The sequence below is a fragment of the Callospermophilus lateralis genome, chromosome 3 (assembly GCF_048772815.1).
Source record: "Callospermophilus lateralis isolate mCalLat2 chromosome 3, mCalLat2.hap1, whole genome shotgun sequence".
NCBI classification, from domain to species: Eukaryota; Metazoa; Chordata; class Mammalia; order Rodentia; family Sciuridae; genus Callospermophilus; species Callospermophilus lateralis.
This window is the reverse complement of record NC_135307.1, coordinates 109,834,203-109,853,844: the sequence shown is the minus strand read 5'-3', so window position 1 is coordinate 109,853,844 and position 19,642 is coordinate 109,834,203.

Here is a 19,642-nt window from a genome sequence, read left to right as displayed (position 1 = left end):
CCAGGTGGCCGGTGGGCACTGGGAAGCTAGGAAGCCCTGTCTGCAGCTGATGGGATCTCATCGCGTGCCTTTTCGTTCCTGGTGGGTGGACTTCAGGTGCGGGGAGTTGAGTTAATCACTCTGGACAGCTCATTGATCTGTCCTGGGCCTTTCTTTCATTTGGGGGCTTCTGAGTGTATTTCTTCCTTCCTCCACCCTCGCTCCCTTAGGCGCCCACTCTAATGTGTTTAGAATATGTTCTAAAAGATGCATGCCTCATTGTAGAAGATGTAGTGTCATTCCGTGAGTGTGCGTTTTAAATTTACATACATTTTATTATGCTACAAATCTCCTTCCATTCCCAACTTTTCCCACTCAGCATTGTCTTGTGCTCCGACATATCGCTCTGTGCATGTCCAGAAGATGGCTTCTACAGGCTGAGTCCTCCACGATGCTCCCACCACCTGTTACTCCTTAGCTCCTGATGGCTCAGGGATGCCCAAGCTTGACTCCAGTGCCCCTTGACCACAGCTTCCTCCCTGGAGGCCAAACCCGAGTCGCCATCCTTGTAAAAGACATGTCAGAGGCTAAATGACCCACGTCGCCTGCAGCTCTCTCTTGCTGTCACTTCTGTTCTAAGCGAAGATGGTGGCGAGTTGCAGGCCTCCAAACTGTCAGGCAGGAGATCTGAATAGTCGTGTTTTTCTTTGAGTTAAGTTTGCAGCTGACACGGAGGATGGTCTGAAATCCTTTGATAGTCAGAGTCCCTGAGCCTGTCTCTTTCCTCCTGAGCCCATGAAATGCCTTAACTTCTGAAAAATTTTTCCTTGTGAATAATATACCAGCGGCTCTGGGGAGCCGAGGGTTGCGGCAGTTTGCAGGTCTGTTTAAAATCCCGATTCTGCAAACTCCTCAGAAGGGAGTGACAGTTCCTACGCCTGTGTAATCATTTATAGATCAGGTAATGATTTCCCTCTTGGCCCAATGACAGTTCTATTCTCCGGAGAGCTGGTCAGCTTGTCAAATAGTGCTGATGTTCCCGCTGGTGTGGGCTTGGGGGATCAAATGCTGTGGCTCTGTCTGCTCACTCCTGTACCCACAACCGGCTAAAAAGTCACTTGCTTCAGAGGAACCTCAGGACTTGTGACAGGAGCTGGGGAACTGGCAGATTCTATTTGTCGTGGTCCTGAGGTCTTGGAGAGGCCCCCCTGCCGCCCTTCCCATTCCATTTGCTGATTGTCTTTAGAAGGGGCTGCCTTTCGGTGGAGGAGGCTGGGGAACATCAGGGGGTCCTCTGTGGATAAGGGGCCACCCAGAGACTTTCCAGTGGAACTCAGCCACTGTTTAGGAGGTCACCCTGAACCAGGCTGTGCTGGATGGGTGGGGCTTAGGGTACCCGTCTGACTGGTTGACTGAGGACCTTCCTCTGGGAGAACTTCCCTCTATGGAATTGCTCCTCACTGGGGGAAGCGGATCACTATGGGTGGATCCCAAAGGATGGGAGGTGGGATTCCCCAGACTGATGTGAATTGAGTTCTGCTCTCTTGTTACCATGATGAGTGACAAGCAGGGACAACACCCCTCCCCCAGCACTGGCCCTAAATAAAAGTCTCATTAAGAAAAATGGGTCTATGTCCATGGTTCCCAAGGGTGGTGCATGGGCCTCTGCTAGATGGTAGCCATGTTTTCACAGATGAGATTAGGAAAATGAGAACGATATGGTCGATTTCTCATGAAGCTAAACACATTCACTGTTAAGGATTGTTCTTTATTCTAAGATGTCTTCCTGTATCCTTAGTGTTCATGAAATTGGGATGATCATAGACATTACAGCCAGAAATAATGGAAGATGGCTTCAGAGGCTTTGTGTGGCTAAATAGAAAGTTGGCAAATTTCTTCTAGGTCTGCTCGGTGTGAAAGTGTGCATATTTTTTTTTTTTTTTTTGTCTGCAAACCTCTAAAGCCCGGGAACCCCATGTAATTCTGGACTTAGACTTTGATTCTTAGCTTCTCTCCAAAATGAATACATAGTGCATTGTATCCAATATGTAATGTTTCTTTGTTTCTAATAATAATGATTTTTGTTAAGATAAAAATCTTTCCTTTCACAACATCAGCAAACTCCACAAATTAGGTTAATTTAGCAAACATTTATATCGTAATGAATAGATTCATTGGAAATTGCATAAGTTAACATGTAAATGAGCAGCAGGCAGGAGGAATGCCAGAGTGGTCAGCTGAGGGTCATAGAGATGCAAGGGGCTCTTCTCCTGTGGCTGTGGGGGTCACAGCCAGGGCCACCGAGGAGGGGGCTAGGACCAGGCAGGTTCCCTGGCTTCCAGGGCACCCGCCTGGTTCCTCTGCTCTATTTAAACGGAGAGTCAGAGTGAGAACGTAATTAAATTGTGGCTGTAGAGCTCGACAACTTAACTAGAGCCCCCTCATGCTATACGCTCCAGAATTTAATTTTCCAAATAAACTCAGTGTGGCTTTGATGCCCAGGGAGGATCAATAGAATGGAAATTGCTAGCAGTTTCCCCTTAAGTGTTACAATGGACCACCGCTCTCCCAGTCCCCACCACGCTCCTTTTTTTTTTCCTGCCAGAGAGCGCCTGGTATTCATTCCAGGCACATACTGTTTGAGGAAACAGAAAAAAATAAATGAATAAAAAAGGAAGCCGTAGCCCTGTCCTCCTGCTATGAGATGGGGGCTCCAGGGTCACTGTGAAGAAGGAAAGCACCCATCCCACTCTGTGGGGCTTGGGGAGGGGGCTGTGTGTGGGACTGAGGTGTCCTGAGAAGGGACGTGGAGGGTCTTCACTTCGCCAGGTCCCCAAGGAGGCCCCTCAAGAAGGTGAACCAGACCTCAGGTCCTAAGGGGCTGCTGCCTGAATGTCACTGTTTGCTGATCTGCTCTTGAATTTGGGAAACGTTCTAGTTCTTTCACATTCTCTCAAAACTGTGGGGCCAGGGAAGGTCCCTGCTAGCCCTGGCTGGCTTGTTCCTTTGGGGCTGCAATTGTAGAAGATGACAACTAACCCACGGACTATCGGGAGGGTTTTTTTTTTTTTTTTGGGTATTGGGGATTCAACTCAGGGCACTCAACCACTGAGCCACATCCCCAGCCCTATTTTGTATTTTATTTAGAGACAGGTTCCCACTGAGTTGCTTATGGCCTCACTAAATTTCTGAGGTTGACTTTGAACTTGCGATCCTCCTGCCTCAGCCTCCTGAGCTGCTGGGATTACAGTCCCGTGCCACTGCACCTGGCTCTGTAGGGAGTTTTAATGTGGATTTTTCCACTGTGGAGCTAAAGGGTCAAATGTCATGTTCTTTTATTTTTGATCTTTTAAGGGAGATACCATGGAGCTTGTACAGATGGCAGGAAGAAAGGACTCTGGGGAGTGAGTCTCTTGGATCATACCCCCTTGTCTCCCGTGAGAGCTTTGGGACCCCTTGCCTGCTCCATGGATGCATATGGGCTGGGGCAGACTGTTACTGGGCATGGCTGTGTGTGAGATGTTCCTGCATATGTTGGGGGGATGGGGAGGCGACAGAGAAGAATGACGCTCGGTTCGGATCCTCAAGGAATTTATAGATTGGACAAGTAGCCAGAGGCTTTCATGCTCAACAGGGTTTTTGTGTGAGTTCAGGAACCTGGGACTGGATTGGGTACAGTCTCCTTATCTTGCTAGGGGGAAACCGAGGCAGGAAGGTGGTTTTCTGCAGTCTCTCACACTGCTCTGCCTTCCAACCTGCGGTTCCCCTTGGCTAGAACTGGTCAGGACATGGTGGTGGCGCGGGGTGAGTGGAGATTCAGAGTAGGGTGCTGCTCTGGGCTCTTCTGCTCCCTCCTCCTCTTGTGGAAGAGGTGCCAGTCACCAGCCCCCTAGAGCAGGGGCTGTGATGCTTCCTGGGGCTGACAGATCGACCCTGTTTGGAGATATCTGGAGAGTGAAAGTTCTGGAAAATTAATTAGTGGCAGTAGACATTGGCTACCCAGAGGCTGCGGGAATTTATGGGGTTTTTGTTTCCTTTTTGTCATGGAATAAGTTATCAGCATGTGTGTTGATTGATTTCCTGCTAAATTCCTCTCTATCTTAAAAAAAAAAAAAAAAGAAAAGAAAACATTCTCAGAGTTTGGAGTCCCTGGAAGCATTTTAATGAACTTCCTTCCTGAGTCCCTTGTTCTCTTGGTGTCCTGTCCCCACTCAACCATTCTCCCTTACTTCTGACTTCCAGCCCAGTGAAGTGGTTCTGAAGGGCCAGGACCCGGGAGGTGGGGCTGAAGCCAGGCCTCCTTAAGTTCTAATGCCCAGGGTACCTGCTTGCCTCCTGGATCCTGAGCTTGCTCTTCTGACCTCAGCATCGTTCACAGTCTAGGGGAGATCCAGAGGCAACATCCCAGAGATTCAAATGCAGAGGCCTCATGGATAGGAACGAAGTGAGCCTGCAGAGTCCTCCCCACTCCAGGGTGGACGGACCCACAAGGTGTTAACAGAAGAGCATGTTTGCACTGGAGGCCTCTGCCGCAGTCTGGCTGGGCACAAATCACGAGCCACTCACAGCTTTGTAGATTCAAACAGCAATTCTTTATTCCCGATCTCACACCGGCCTTCTACAAACACGTTCTGAGGAAATCCACGTTCTCTGCCCAAATCCACACCTCCACTGGGCTTCTGTCTCCCAAATATATTCTGAATCCCGTGAGAACTCAAGGGGAACTCAGGCAGCAGGATACGCCCTATTCTAAAGTGGGAACGCCCTAAACTCGGATTATCCTAAACCGGGAACACCCTAAACACGGATCCACCCTGGTCCTTGAGCAAGGTCACTTTACATGCAATGAAGCTGCAAAATGTCCTATTTCCATGAGTCCTTCCACTAAAGAAACATGGGGGTACGCTGGCAAGGAAATTGTCATACCTACTTGGCTGATGGCTCCCAGCAGGCCTCCTGTCCAGTGTTGACTGGGATGGCAGTGGGCAGTTGCTCAGTCCCCCCTTCTCTGGCCTGTTTGGTCCCAAAGTCAGGTCCTGTCTGCAGAGAAAAGCCCCCAGAAAGGTAGCTGAGTTGGGGACTAGGGCAGATATGGTGCCCTGTGCAGCTTTTGAAGGTGATGGTAGCTGCAGGGCCTCAGTGGAGGTGAAATTCAAAAAAAAAACAACAAAAAAAACCCAAAGCTGTTACTAATTTAAAATGTGACATTCCTCTCGTCCCACCCCCTGGAAACAGAGGAGAGGAATTATTGAATTTGTGACATAGGCGGAGAAAGATCACTGTGCATATTAAGCAAGGAGAAGAGTGATTGCTGAATACATGATGTAAGAGGAGATAGTCACCACAAAATTAAATACAAAAAAATTCAGCAGAAAATAATTATTGTCTATCCATTATGGGCTTGACATATGGTAAGTTCTTTACTTTTAAAAGCCTCCTGTAATTTCTAGATGACCCATTTAGCTGTCTGGCCCCCTCCCCCCCATGCTCCTAAGCCATCAGAGAAGTTGTTTCTTTGGCTTTTAACTCCTTGGGGGAATGTTCCCAGTCATAGATAGGAATGATCTCAGGGAAATGAGAACCCCAAAATGATCTCCCATTGGTCATGTCAGCAGAAGTCTCCCCAGTCCTGGGGCGCTTAAATGTTCTCTGTCTCTTTCTCCTCTCTCCCGCCCAAGCTGTAGCATCCTTAGAGGGAGAGAACAATCAGGGGACAGATCAAATATGAAGGGGGGCAGCTGGCCCAGGGATGGCCAGTGAACATTCTCATTGCTGGAAGATAATATCTGTGAGGACCTTCACCAGGTACCAGATGGCTGTTAGCTGGACTCCATCCTTCTCAGGTTCCGGGGGTGACTGAAGTGTCCAGGGCCATCTCTCAGGCAGATAGGAATTCCTATCCCATGGTCACTTGTGGTCAACCTCCATTCTAAAACCACCCAGGGTACTCCCTAGAGCAGAGCACTGGAGAAAGTGGCCAATGAGAAGTACAACAGAAGGGAATTAGGGAAGCTAGAAGAAGCACCTTCCAAAAACAAAGCTTGGCTTCTAGAGCAGCGCTGTCCAGAGGGAAGTCCCGCCATGATGGAAACATTCTATGTCTGCACCGTCCAGTACAGCAGCTGCCAACCACAAGTGGCCACTGAGCACCTGAAGTGTAGCTGGTGGGACCGAGGAGCTGAGATTTGAGCTTTATTTATTTTGACCAATTTAGGCTTAAATAGTTATGGTTTAAAAGAGGGTGGCTTGGAGAGGGGCAGGGAGGCCGGGGGAGAGGAGGTGTCTGCCAAGGCTTGGGGGCTTGCCTCCCTTGGGGGAGCTGTGCCAGCCCCTCAGAGCAGCTCCTGCTAGGGCCCAGGACTGGGGCTGGGCTGCGTTTCCTACTGTAACACCTGACATCTGGGATGTGTATTGCTTTGTCGTGGTCATCTAGGGTACAGTACCAGGGTTTGAGGTCCCTGCTCTCTTCTCCCTGGGAAAAAGCCAGAGTCACATTACACTTGAGTGTCAACGTCACCTGACGCAGCCTTTCATTTTACAGAAAGACTCAGTGGCAGGTTTCCTGATCTTCCCTCCAGCGGTTTCCCGCACACCAGGCCCTGGTTCTCCAGGGTAGGCTTTCTCATGAGGAGGCTCTGGGAAGACGCCACATTCCTTTCTTGGAAGGGCTGTGCATGGGGCTCTTCCCAGAGGTCTAGAACGGAGCAGCTCCGTCCCTCCCTCCCTGAAACCTCTTCCTTGCTGGCCTCATCTTTCCCTTTGGGGAGTTGTTCTGGGTGACGGTTCCTTCTCCAAGTGGCCATGGAGAAAGGATTGCTGATGACTTTTGGGTTTGGGCCAAGTATCCATGGACTTGGCAGTTTCCCTGGGTCCCCAAATCCTATGGAGTCATTGAGCCTCAGCCAGAGCAAGGTGCCAAGAATAGACCACAAAGCCCTGAGCAAATGATTCATCCCCGGGTGCCCTGGAGCCCGGGGAGAGGGTCCTGCCTCGGGGAGAGAGGGTGCATGGGAGCAGGTGTCTCAGTACATAGCAGAGGGCCTGGTCAGCTTCTCGGAGGACTTTCTAGAACAGGGGCCCCTGGCCTCCGAGGGATGTTGCCTTGAGCAGCTGTGAAGGGCTGTTGACTTGTGGGAAATTGTCCCAAGGAGGTCTCTGCAGGAACAAGGGTGGGGGCTCCCCCGGGTCTGGTGGGAAGACCTTTGGGAACAGCTCAGGTTGTGAGTTGTCCTGTGGGCCTCACTGGTCTCACAGATGCAGGAGAAGCTTGAGTAGAAGTTCACTGACTAAATAATCAGCTTGTCCTGAAGGTCTGTCCTAGACAGGGGTGACTTTGGTAGAAATTAGGGCCCCGAATCTATTGTGGCCTAGGGCTTGGCACGTTCAAAAGGAGGTGTGCTGTTGCCTGAAGGGACAAATATAAAGTCTTGGAAAAAGTGTCTCCAGGGGCTGGGGCTGTAGCTCAGTGGTAGAGCGCCTGCCTCACACGTGTGAGGCACTGAGTTCGATCCTCAGCACCACATTAAAAATAAATAAATAAATAAATAAAGGCATTTTGTCCATCTACAACTTAAAAAAATACTAAAAAAAAAAAAAAAAAAAGTGTCCCAGGCCACAGAGCAACTCTTGGGCAGATGGTCCAATATCTGGAAGGTGCCACACAGGGAGTATCTGAGGTGCCTTGCTGTTGCTGTCTCATGGTACCTTGCACGTGCTCCTCCCAGGGTGGCCCATATAAAAAGGGATGTTTCTGTGGTTAGGCAGAGATGGAAAAATGATCCAGAAAAAACAAGCTGATGAAATCTTGCCCCCACTCCCGCTTTTTTTTTTGCTACTAGGGATTGAACTCAGGAGCAATTAAACATGAGCCACATCCTTAGCCTTTTTTTTTTTTTAAATTAAAAAAATTTATTTTGAGATAGGGTCTCATTAAGTTGCTTAGGGCCTTGCTTAGTTGCTGAAGCTGGCCTTGAACTTGCAATCCTCCTGCCTCAGCTTCCTGAGCCACTGGAATTATAGACGTGCATCATTGTGCCCAGCTTGGTGAAAGCTTATTAGACAGAGAATGAAAGACCTGAGTTCTGGTGGCAGCCCTGCCATAAAGTGATTATGTGTCCTGGGGCAAGCCCTGGTTCTCTTTGAGCCTCAGTTTCCTTATCAGTCAAATGAGATGTGTGGTCTGGTGGGTTCTTGTAGGAAACCGATAGCTGGGTAATTTGAGGGGGGTTGAATACAGAGTCTGTTTCCCAAAGATTGGCAGAGTATGGGCAAAGCACCTGGGGTGGGTGATCTTGGGGCTGTTTCTAGTCCTAGACTGAGGGATTGGGGAAGGGAGCATTAGGAGAAAGGGAGCACAGAGAGGACCGTGCAACAGACACCCCAACCTGTGACCATCTGCTGCTGGGGCTCCCTGGCGGCTGAACACAGCTAGGAGCAGGGGACAGGTTGCTTATCAATTTTGTGCATCCAGGTCTGCCTCCCAGGTCCCGGAGCCGGCTGCACAGGGAGGGAGGAAAGAGCAGTGTCCAGCCCTCAAGGCTGTGGGCCTGGTGGCCTTCGGGCTCTGGGGCAGACTGTGAGAGACAGGCAGGGGCACGCGCGGGCGTTTGTTGGCTCTGCTGGTGTCTTGGGCGTGGGCTCTGCCACCCGAGCCCCCATGCCTGCCTAGTCCGAGGTGGCAGTCATTGCGGAGCCAACTCCTGACTTCAGCCCAGCCCTGGAGGAGGCGGAGGGCCATCTCCCTTGCCGCGCCATCCGCTGCCACCATCCGTCACTCTGCCAGCAGCGTGAAGTAATGATAGATTAGTGCACATTAGGCCTCCGTCCTGCAGGTCTGGAAGCCGGGGCTTTACCAATCAGTGTGGGGCGCAGCAGCGCGAGGGGAGCCGGCTCTGCGCAGGGAGCTGGAGGCTCCGGGAATTAATAAGCACTCGGAGACGGCGGGGATATTGAACTCATTCCTTAAATCAATCCTTAACCAAGAAGGATGAGGGAATGAAATTTGGGACAATTAGTGGGTAATGACGACCTTGTGAGGAGAGGTATTGATGAAGGGTGCAGGGAGGGGCGCACAGCTGGCCGGGGGATTGGGAGGGAGCTCCCAAGGCGGGTCCCCGGGTAGGACAGGTGGACTCTCCTCAGATGACGGTGGGCTGGGCTGGGGTCTCTCGCACTGGGCTTGGGGGCAGTGGCAGGTGGCAGGGCGGTCTCCATATGGTCTTCCTACTGGGTTAGGAAGAGATGGGGTAGAGAGAGCTGGAGACCCTGGCGGGGTGACCCAGAACCCAGTGCTGTCCCCCCCGGCTCCTTGTCATCTTTTCCAGGGCCCCCCATGCTGGAGAAGCACTTGGCACAGCACTTGGCAATGGGGTGTTAGGGACTCTGCTTCCCAGATGAGCCCCAGCCCCATTTCGGGGAAGGCGCCTGCAGTCCTTTCGACTGGGCGTCCCAGGATGCGCATGGCCAAGGGCTCCTTATCCCATCTCAGCTCAGGGCCTCCCTGGCGGGGCCTCTGCCCTGGCCCATGCTGCGGTCACTGTGGCTCCACAGCAGCAGCAGGGCCTGTGCTCTGGAGGGACGCTCTTTAGTGACTTCCTCAAATAGAGCCTGAAACAAAGATTCAGGACCCGGGACTGATTCTTGGGGTGTTTGTCAAGAAAAAAGTCTGAAAGGGAGGGAGGGAAGCAGGCAGGGAAAGAGGGAGGGAAGAGCAAGGGTGTGGCCTCACGTCACGTCCAGCCTTGGCCTGTCCCACAGACAGAGGGCCCTGCAGCCAGACCGACCTCAGAGTGGCCCTCCAGGTGAGCCAGCCTCGTGTGCCCGGGAGCTGTCAGGAGGGGATCTTATGGCCTATGGACAGGGGTCTGTCCTCAGTGGTGGGCAGTGCTTGGGAGGGGACCATGAGGATGGGGATGGCAGCCTACCTCACAGCAAGTGGGGAAGTGGCACCATGGTGTCTGTCCACCACCATTTCAGACCCCTGGTGGCCACGCCCCTCACCCTGTAAGGGAGGACAATGATACGAACTCCATGTATCGGACACATGTCACAAGCTTTCCAACAGTTGTCTCAACTCCCTTAACAGGAAAGCTTTGATCTCCATCTTCCAGGCAGGAAGCTGAAGCTCAGAGAGGCCCAGTAGTGTGCCCAGAGACCACGCAGCAGTCAGCGCAGCACTGGGACGGTGACCTTACAGCCACTGAGCTCACACGGCCACCCTGTGGGCTTTCCCCGGGTGCGCTCTTCACCAAGGAAGAAGTGGTCCTAAACGGAGCTCATTACTCCCAGCTTAGGCCATCTCCTCTGCAAAATGCAAAGTGCCCAGACGAGCTCTCCTTACAGGCAGGCCGAGGGGGTCCAGAGGAAGACTCCGGCTCTGTACCCTTCCTCTCCACCTGCCCCATCCCTATTGTCACCCTTCCCAGTTCTTGACCCGGACTCATCCTGGCTGTTGTTACCCTCGTGACTCTAGGGAAGAAGCCACCCTGTTTTTAATGCAGCCTTTTAGGTAGAAGATGAACGAAAGGAGCCACATTTAATTTAAAATGACAAGTTCAGTTTCTTTCTGGATTTTTTTTTTTTTTTTTTGGCAGACAATCCCTTAGTAAATTACATCTGACAACACAAAATAAATCGTGCCCATGATTTATGCTTTCTGTGGACTTGTGGAGCCCAGCTCCAGGGGTGGTAGGATGAGGGAGCTTTGGGGGGGACTGGCTCATTGCAAACGCCGTCTGTGTGTGGCTTCCTCGTGTGCTGCAGGAAGCCACCCGTCCTGCTCCTGCCTGTCCTGCTCTGCGTGAGGTGGGAAGGTCCAGGGAACCAGGCAGCCTCCCCACAACGATGCAGGGTCAGGATGGAGCTATTCTGGTCTTGGAGGTCCTCATCTCAAGGGTTAACCACGAAAAGTCCAATGAAACCAAACAGGCCAGGGAAGCTTCAGATAAGGAACCAAGGATGTGGCTTCTTTGAACGTTTTCCCAAAGGAGATGTCAGTGTTCGCTGAGACGGCCAGAATTTACTTTAGCTATTACTATGGATGAATAATTATGGGCAAGCCAGGGAGAACCGTGGGTTCACAGCAGGTTAATTGGGAATAATGGGTTTCATTCCAAACCATGAGAAATGATATTTCAAAGAGAGAGAGAGAGAGGCTCTGCTCGCTCGCCTGGGTGCCAGAGCGTCCTTTCCTCGCACGCTTGGCTCTGCTGGTCCTGACCAAGCTCTGGAGCCGAGACATCTGGGCCTGAGTCTTTGTTAGGCAGAGGGTGGGGGATCAGGGACGGAAGCCAGAGGGATCAGGTGGCTCCTTTGGTGGCTTCCTCTTTCTGAAGTCAGGATGGGCTGCCTAGCGGATGTTCATCGAGTGCCTGAGATGGGCGTAGACCTCGCACGGGACAGGGCAGTGGGGACTGGGCACCTCTGTGAGACCAGTGAACAGAAGAGGAGACAGGTGGTGGGGACAGGCACTGACAGATGGGTGCAGTGCCACAGAAACACAATGCCAGCCACAAATGGGAGTCACATAGGCCATTTGAAATTTTCTAGTAGGGACATTAAAAAGGGAGATAGAAACAGGTGACATTCATTTGCAGATGTCTTATTTAGGCATTGTATCCAAAATATTCTATTATCATTTTGACACATGATCAATATAAAAAATCATGAAGGAGATGTGGTTTCCTATGGCCCGTCTCGGTTTGGACGAGCTGCATTTCGAGTGCTCCTAAGCACGCGTGGCCAGTGACTCCCGGAGCGAACGGGGCAGGAGCAGATTGTTTCTGATCTCACACCCACACATGGCCGTGAGCAGCAGGCAGGCCTGGCAGCCGGCCTGGGCCTGGAGAGGGTCAGAACAACATGAGGTGCAGTCTGCGGGTGAGGCAGCCGAGGCCCAGGCAGGTAAGCAGCTTAAGGGAAAAGCATTCTCAGCAGAGGGAATGGCCTGTGCAAACCTGCACGGTGGCTGGCGGACAGAGGAGTGTGGGCTGGGCTGCTGTGAGCAGGAGGGGAGGCTGCTCACGGGGCCTGGGAGGCAACCTGAGGGTTTTGTTCTCAAAGGAGGAGCTGGAAGCAGGGATGATGGGGTCAGGTGTGGGGTGTCTGGAGCTCGCTCTGGCTGCGGGGAGGAACCTGGCTTGGAGGGAGGCAGGAGCCCCATCAGCTTGCCTGGTAGCTTGCTGCCTGTCCAGGGGGCTGCAGAGGGCAAAGCTGCCTCCCCAAAGGCTGCAGCACCCTTCACCCCCCACACAAACAGGCAAGAGTCGCCAGCCTGTTTGTGGGGTGGGGTGTTTTCAGCAGACCAGTGCAGTTGGCCCTGCCTTGAAGTTAGGGCCCTAGACAGGCAGTGCAGCTTCTGTCTGTCCAGCCGTGTGACCTCGTCTGTGCTCTTGTTCCATGGACCTTATTTAACTGTTAAAATGAAATGGGGGAAAAGGTGAGTAGACTGAGAGTCTCTGGAACATTCGGCCAGGATCCCCTGGGGTTGTTCTGGGGCACAACTCCTGACTGGTGCTGGGATGGACGGTTCCATGCCCCGGCTTCCCTGCAGCTCGGGGAAGTTTCTAGTCTGCTCAGGATCACGGGGACTTGGGGTGGTGGAAGTTGGATTCAAACCCACATCTGCCAGATGCCCAGGCCAGGGCTCTGTGCCGCTCCACCCATTTGGTTTGTTTCTCCCAATTCTTGAAAAATGACGACTCTTGAAAATATCACTTCTAAGGGGGAAGGGAAGGCACTGTGGTGGCTGCAGTTTGAGAAGACGAGCCTGCCGTGCTCTCCGGGAGGCCCCCAGCGGGTCGGAGGCTTCCTGCAGCCAGAGCTGGCTGTGGCCTCTTGGCCTTCCTGTCCCCCAGACCCCTCTCTGGTGGGCACAGCTGTGGGCGACTGCAGTCACCTGCCTGGAGCTGGCAAACAGATGGCCGTGGGTTCCTGGGCCAGTTCCAGTTTCAAACGTTCTCACTGGTTGTCAGACAAATGTACTGCTTTTTAGTTCAGGAATTATGGAGCACCTTATGTATGGCTATAAATCCTGTCAGCTCCCGAGGGTTCTGTCCTAGGAAGGGGCGGCCCCTGGAGAGGCAGGGCTTTTAAAGACGGCAAAGAACTAGGGTTGGGGTCTGAGTGGACCCTGGAGGGGTTATCTATTGAAGAAGGTGTCCTCTGGCCCAAACTCCACAAGGCCCGTAGGACATGTACCAGACCGGTTTGTCCTCATCTTACAGGAGAGAAAAATAAGGCCCAGAGAGTCATGAGCTTGCTCATGGAAAGACAGAGATGGAGCTAGGACTTGAGCCTGGGTCACCTAACTCTGGCTTTAATGTTGTCTCCACCACCTTGTCCTCAGAAGAAGGACTTCTGATGGGAGCCAGCAGAGCCGCCATGTCCAGCCGTCCAGCCTGTGCACTGCACACCTCTGCTTCAGTCAGTGTGTCCCCAGAGTGCTCATCCAGAGCAGTCTGGCCTCTGGGTCATCTTTTACAAGCCCACCCTCAGTGCCTCCCGGCAAAACGATGGTAGATGTAGGAAGTGGGTCCATACCCAGCCTCCAGAGTAGGGGTTTTTAGCTTTGTGTGGGTCACCCTGGGTGCCCACCCCGTCCACCAGCCCACTCCAGGTGGACCAGCCTCCTCCTGGGTTCACTCGGCACCATTTGCTTAGGATGGGGCTGGAGGGAGGCGGGCTCGGGGCTCAGGTCCGAACTGCGTCCAGCTGAAGGCCACATTTAGGGTGGCTCCTCCTCTCTCTCCCTTGTCCCCCACTGACATCCTGGAATTAAAACTATGGCACAAACTCTTCTGGAGTATGACACAGCTGTTCCCCCGGCACAGGCAGGAGGATTTATAGGTGAGGAGCAGCAGACGGATCTTCACTCTGCTCCAGTGGTCAGGCCGCCTCTGATTGATGCCCTGCGCAGCGCGTGGCCGGGACGGCTCCTTTTTATAGGCTCCGCCCGCCTTCCCATAACTCAGGAGGAGGCTGTAAATCCTCTGGGTGGCGGAGCCATCTTCCATTAGGACGGCCACCTGGCCTCCTGGCAGTCCCTCTGGCCAGCTCCAAAAGTGAACGTCCAGGCAGCTGTGAGCTGAGGGGACGGGCCCAGGACAGGGAGCCAGGAGATGTGGTCACTCAGAAGCTCCAGCCGGGAAAGGGCCCCTGCGGTCACCTGGGCCTGTGCATTCCCTTTGCTGACAGGGAGCTCTGTGCTGGCCAGCCAGGCCCTCTTTGGGGAGCTTCTTCTGTCCATCAAACTGGAATCCATCTTCCCAGAGTTTCCATTTTATTTCTTCTCCTTGGGGTCAAATAGAAGGATCCCAAAGATAGACTAATGGATTTGTTTAACTTCTCCGCTCGCCTCACATCCCAGCTCCTTTAATCCCCGCCCCAGCAGACAAATCCCCTGAACCTGGAGAGACTCCTTAAAGAGGCTCCCTTGGAAGGCAGCCTGGGTGGGAGGCAGAGGCTCGGGCTCTTGCTCCATCCTCCTCCCGCTGGGCCCTTCCCTCCGACCCGGAGGAGCCGAGACCTGAGACTGCGTAACCGGTTATGGGGTTGGGTGACTTCTGAGGTTTGCAGGGGTCGCTTTGACTATATACAGTGTTTCCCTTGTGTGACTTTTGGATTTAACCTGAGAAGTAATTCAATGACATTTCTTTTTTTCCCCATTTCTTTCCTTTTTTGAAAAAAAATATTGCCTTTCCTCTTGAGGTATAACTCATAAGTAGCAAAGTGTACAATTCTTAAATATACAGCTCCATGAATTTTTACAAATGGGTTCAATGTAGGACCCACACTCAGATCAAGATACATTTTTATTACCCTAGAAGGTCGCTCATGCCCTTTGCTGGTCAGTGCCTACTGCACTCCCAGAGAACTCTCAGTTTTTGCATCCATCATTGTCTATTAGTTTCACCTGTTTCTTTTCCTTTTCCATACTGGGGATTGAAACCAGGGCCCTAAGTGTTCCATCACTGGGCTACATTCTAGGCCTAATTCAACCTGCTCTTGAGCCGCATATGAATGGAGTCACACAGCAAACAGTTTTCTGGGTCTGGTTTCTTGCATTCAGCATTCCTTTTACCATGCTGTGTAGTATTTCTAAGCAATGCTGCACTATTTTGGAACCATTTCCAGGCATGCAGCTGAGCGGCAGCAAGCACCTCCGGTTGTTCTCTTTTAAAGTGTTGTCTGGTTGTCCCAGCCCCTCTTTGGTCTCAGCTGGAGCCTTGCTTCTCAGGGTGGCTGTCCTGACCCGGTCTTGGCTTCCTCCCACATGTGGACTTGTCACAGTGTTTCCATCTTTTCCATGTGGCAGTGGCCAGTCGTGAGTGGGTCACAGGATCCGCTAAGTGGGTTTCAACTCACTTTAGACTGAAAAATAGAAAGCTTTAGTTGCCTCCTACCTAGTAAAGGTCAGTCGCCACAGAGGTTGGGAAGGAGGCTCTGTAGAGCTTTGCATCCTGTAAATGTACGTATTTGTCCCCAGTGGGTCACGTGCAGTGACTTCTCACCAAGGTACTTGGCACAAGGTTGCAGGTGGCCGCAGTGTGATTGCAGGCAATGGGTGCTGTGTTCCCACAGCAGCTGTGACCGGCACTGGAGTGGCCTTAAGAGAAGGAACGTGTCCCTGGAGGGACGGCTCCGGCCCCATCCCAGGGCTCCTCGCCTGGCCTTGCTCCCCAGGCGGACTCCGGCCTGCCCTGTCCCTCTGACTGAGCTGTGGCCTGCAGCGGCGGCCCTGGGCCCTGCACCCTCCTCTCTTCAAGCCCACGCACTGGGCCTCGGGTGGAGGCCGCGGCTGGCTTTGCCTAAGCGCTTGCTGGCCGGGCTCTTCTCGCAGGGCTCCTCCCCACGGCGTCCCTCCCCACTGGGCTGTGCTGTTGATGTGTCGGACCCAAAGCATAGCCCCGTCCATTTATCCCTGCCACCTTTTATCTTCGCCCTGTCAGCCAGCGGCTCAGCCTGTCAGGACCTTTTGAGATCTTCATCGGATCCTGTCGCACTGCATGTTCCTCAAGCATCTCCTGGGCCTGCTGGGCTGTTTCCAAGAGGGAGCGTCTCCTGGGGGCTGTGCTGTCCCGTGGGCACTCGGTCCTGGCCACCCGTGCCCTGACCTGCAGGGCTCGGCCCTCCTCCTGGCTGTGGTAGCACCCGCCCTGCGAGCGCCGTCACAGCGTTTCAAGTAGCGTCTTCTCTCAGTCTGGTCTTCCAGATCCCTCCAGCTTTGTGCTGTCACGGCATCCATCACTGCATAGCACATATGCCATTTATTTATTTTCTTGTTCACCTCTTTGTCCCCACAAAGTGTATCTGGAACAGAAGTACCGTGTGTCCCCTCACTGACCAGAACAGAGCCTCACATAGACCGGGCAGTCAACAGATGCTTGTTGAATGAATGAATGACTTTAGAAATAAGTCAGCCTGATCCACATGCATATTGTCTCAGCATAGAATTTAGTTCTGAGCAAACAAAAAAACCCACCAACTATTTAAACAGATGGGGTTATTTATTTCTCACATAGTAAGATTTCTGGAGGTTGCATGATGCTGATGAAGTGGGTCCACTGTGTCATCAAGGACGTAGGCTTTTTTGTCCTTTGATTCTGTGATCCTTTGCATGTTTTCTTGTGGTGGTGGTTGCCTCATGGTCACAAGGTGGCTGCTGTGAACATGTATCACATTCGTGTTCTAAGCAGAAAGTGGTGAGAGAGGAAGGACTCTTCCTTAGTAGCCTTTGTCCTTTCATTTAGAAGATAATGCCTTCCCATAGTGAGTTCTCCCTACATCTCCTTACTAGATCAGGGACAAAGCCGACCTCACACCAATCACTACTCAAGGGAGATGAGATCACCAGGCTTAATTCATCCTTTGGGGCTGGTGTGTCTCCTGAGGCAGCAGGGCTCCATCTATCATGTTGCAAATTGGAGTTCCATCAGCAAAGAGAAAGCGGGAGAGGGAACAGCTGCCATGAGGAATGCTGAAGTCTTCCGGGGGTCTCTTGGGCTCTCTCTGCATTCTCCTGGCGTGGAAGAACTGCCTCTGTCTGACTGGCCCCGTGGCAGCGAGCCCGCGGCAGGGCCTGGGCGCTCTGCACCTCCTTCCAGCCTCCCTCCTCTAGCCCTCTCAGGATGCAGCCCAGCTGGGAGGTCCGCGTGACCTTCCTGCTGAGCGCCACTGCATCTCCTCAGCACCCCCATTTCCCAGAAGGCCCCAGGAGGGCACCATGGCGCTGAGACTGAGCCCCGGGCCCTGCCGTGGGCTGGAGCAGGTGCCATCATGACCCCTCTGGCGTCTTGGGCATGTCTGAGTCTTGACCCTCCCATCCTCCCAGGTGCCTTGAAGTCACTGAGTTCTGGGGTCGTGGGGGGCGGTGGGCTGCCTTGTGTGGAGGGGTAGCCCCTCCCGTGGGCCAGGTCAGAGTTCCTGAGAGGACCCCCTCTGGCTCCAGCCCCAGGCCTCACACTGCAGAGGGGCCATTCCTTCCTGGGGCCTTGGTCTTGCCCTGAGGCTCTTGGGCGCCGGCCGGGGGAGTGAGGGGGGATCCAGTGTTTCAGGATGGGCACAAGGACACCAGCACCTCCTCACACCAGCCAGCAGACACAAGACCGGACTCTGGTGCGGTGAGAGTCTCCCGGGGCCCGGTCCCTGCGGGCTGGGACCTCATGCTTTCTGGCTCCCTGCATTTTACCATGGTCTCCTGCTACCTGAGGGTGGGAGGGTTGAGCCAGCCCTGAAGGAGTGATTCCCTGTCACCGGACAAGTCCAAGCAGAGACGCTGTGGCCACTGGGCTGGGCACCGCAGGGCGGGTTCTCATGCCTGGGCAGAGAGGCTCTTCATTGTACTAAGAGCACCAGGACTTTGGTCCCATGGCCTGAATTCTTCTCCTGAGGACTTGGAGCAAAATCTCTCAAACCCTCCGAGTTTCACTTTTCTCCTCTGAAATGCGGAGGCAGCGACAACTGTGAGGGGAATAAGGTTTGACACCAAACGACAGCGTGGTCATGAAAAAATGTCATACAGCCGGCAGAATCACTGTAACCCAGGCCCACGGAAGGTCCTAAGGAGATCCAGGCTCAAGGCAAGCACCCTCCCCATTCAGGCCCAGGTGTAAACTCCAGGGTAAGGTGTTGTCCCTTGGAGAGCCAGGAGCTTCACAGGAGGCGCGGTCAGCCTGGCCTGAAAACCTGGAGTTGAGAAGCTGCCCGTGGACGACTTAAGTCAAGCTTGGAGGCTGGTTGTCTGGTGGTTTTAAAATGTGGGTTTATGTGGGTGCTATGGAAACAGGCCAGGGTGGGGGACTTTCAGATACACAAAGACAAAGGAAGTCGTTGAGGGTCAGTTATTTTTCTGCTGGGTCCCTTGTGAGGACCTGCGAGGCCCATGCTCCCCAAGCCTGGCTCTGTAACAGGGTCCTGGAGAGATCTTCCCTTCCCTGGAGAGTGCCCCGTCAGCAGGGCTGTGCGTGGGGGTGGGGGGCGGGATCCTACACCCCTCCCTCCAGGAACCCTGGGTGCTTCTGACATGCAGCCAGGTTTGGGACCCAGATCCCAGGTGGGGTTCAAAGGGCTGCCTATGCCCAACGCAAGCAGCGGCTGCCAGAACCTGGCACCCCCAGCACTGGTCCCAGCCCGAGGCGCAGAGTGGGCAGGTTCTGTGCTGAGGCTGGGTCCAGATGGTCCCATCTGGCAGGAAGGAGGGCCATGAGTCCGTGAATCCTGCCTTTAGAAAAGGAGAATTTTTAAATGGTTGACTCCTGTTCAACCAAACTGCTTTAGTGTTCCGCGCGAAGCTTCTGACTATTGATTGCACAGCACAGAGGGGAATACCCGTGGGTGACTCCAACTCGAGACTCCCCTAACAGCTGTTCTAGTTAAGGAGATGAAGATGACACAGGCATCAAAAGTGACATTTTCAATGTTTAGTACCTTTCCAGCAACGTACTTACCAAAAAGGGATTTTTTTTTTTTTTTTAACTCAAGGGTGCTTAATCACTGAACCACACCCCCAGCCCTTTTTTATATTTTGTTTTGAGACAGGATCTCACTGAGTTGCTTAGGCTCTCCCTAAATTGCTGAGGCTGGCTTTGAACTCGTGATCCTCTTGCCTCAGCCTCCCGAGCCACTGGGATTACAGTTGTGCGCCACAGTGCCTGGCTTCAAAAAGGGATCTTTGGAATCTGCAGCCATAATGTTCCCAGCCCATTTACACGTGGTTCACGCAGCCACTGGTTATCAGACAAACGTGTGTCTCACCTAGGGAACAAAACTTCAAGGGGCAACAGCAGGAGGCGCATAGGTGGATTAATTTAAAATAAAATCCTGTTCTCCTGTTCCGATCACACCTCGAATTGGCGCATGTGGGCGACCTCATGCTCTTCTTTCATTTAAAATTAAAAAAAAAAAAAAATCAACCTTACACACACCACATTTTGCAGCAAAACTTTAACCTTCCCTTTAGAAATCAGCCCCAAAGGTCAGAGCTGTGCTCCTGTAGATTTCCTGGGCTCAGCTGGGAGCTGATTGAGGCAGCTGGCCCTGGTCATCAGCTTTGTCACAGGCGACTCTATGCACTCTTTGTTACTCGCATCGCTGTGTATTATAAATATATTTATCTTCTTCCGTCAGGCGTCTGCAGGGCAGGTGCCAGGGTACTGGCAGTCCAGCT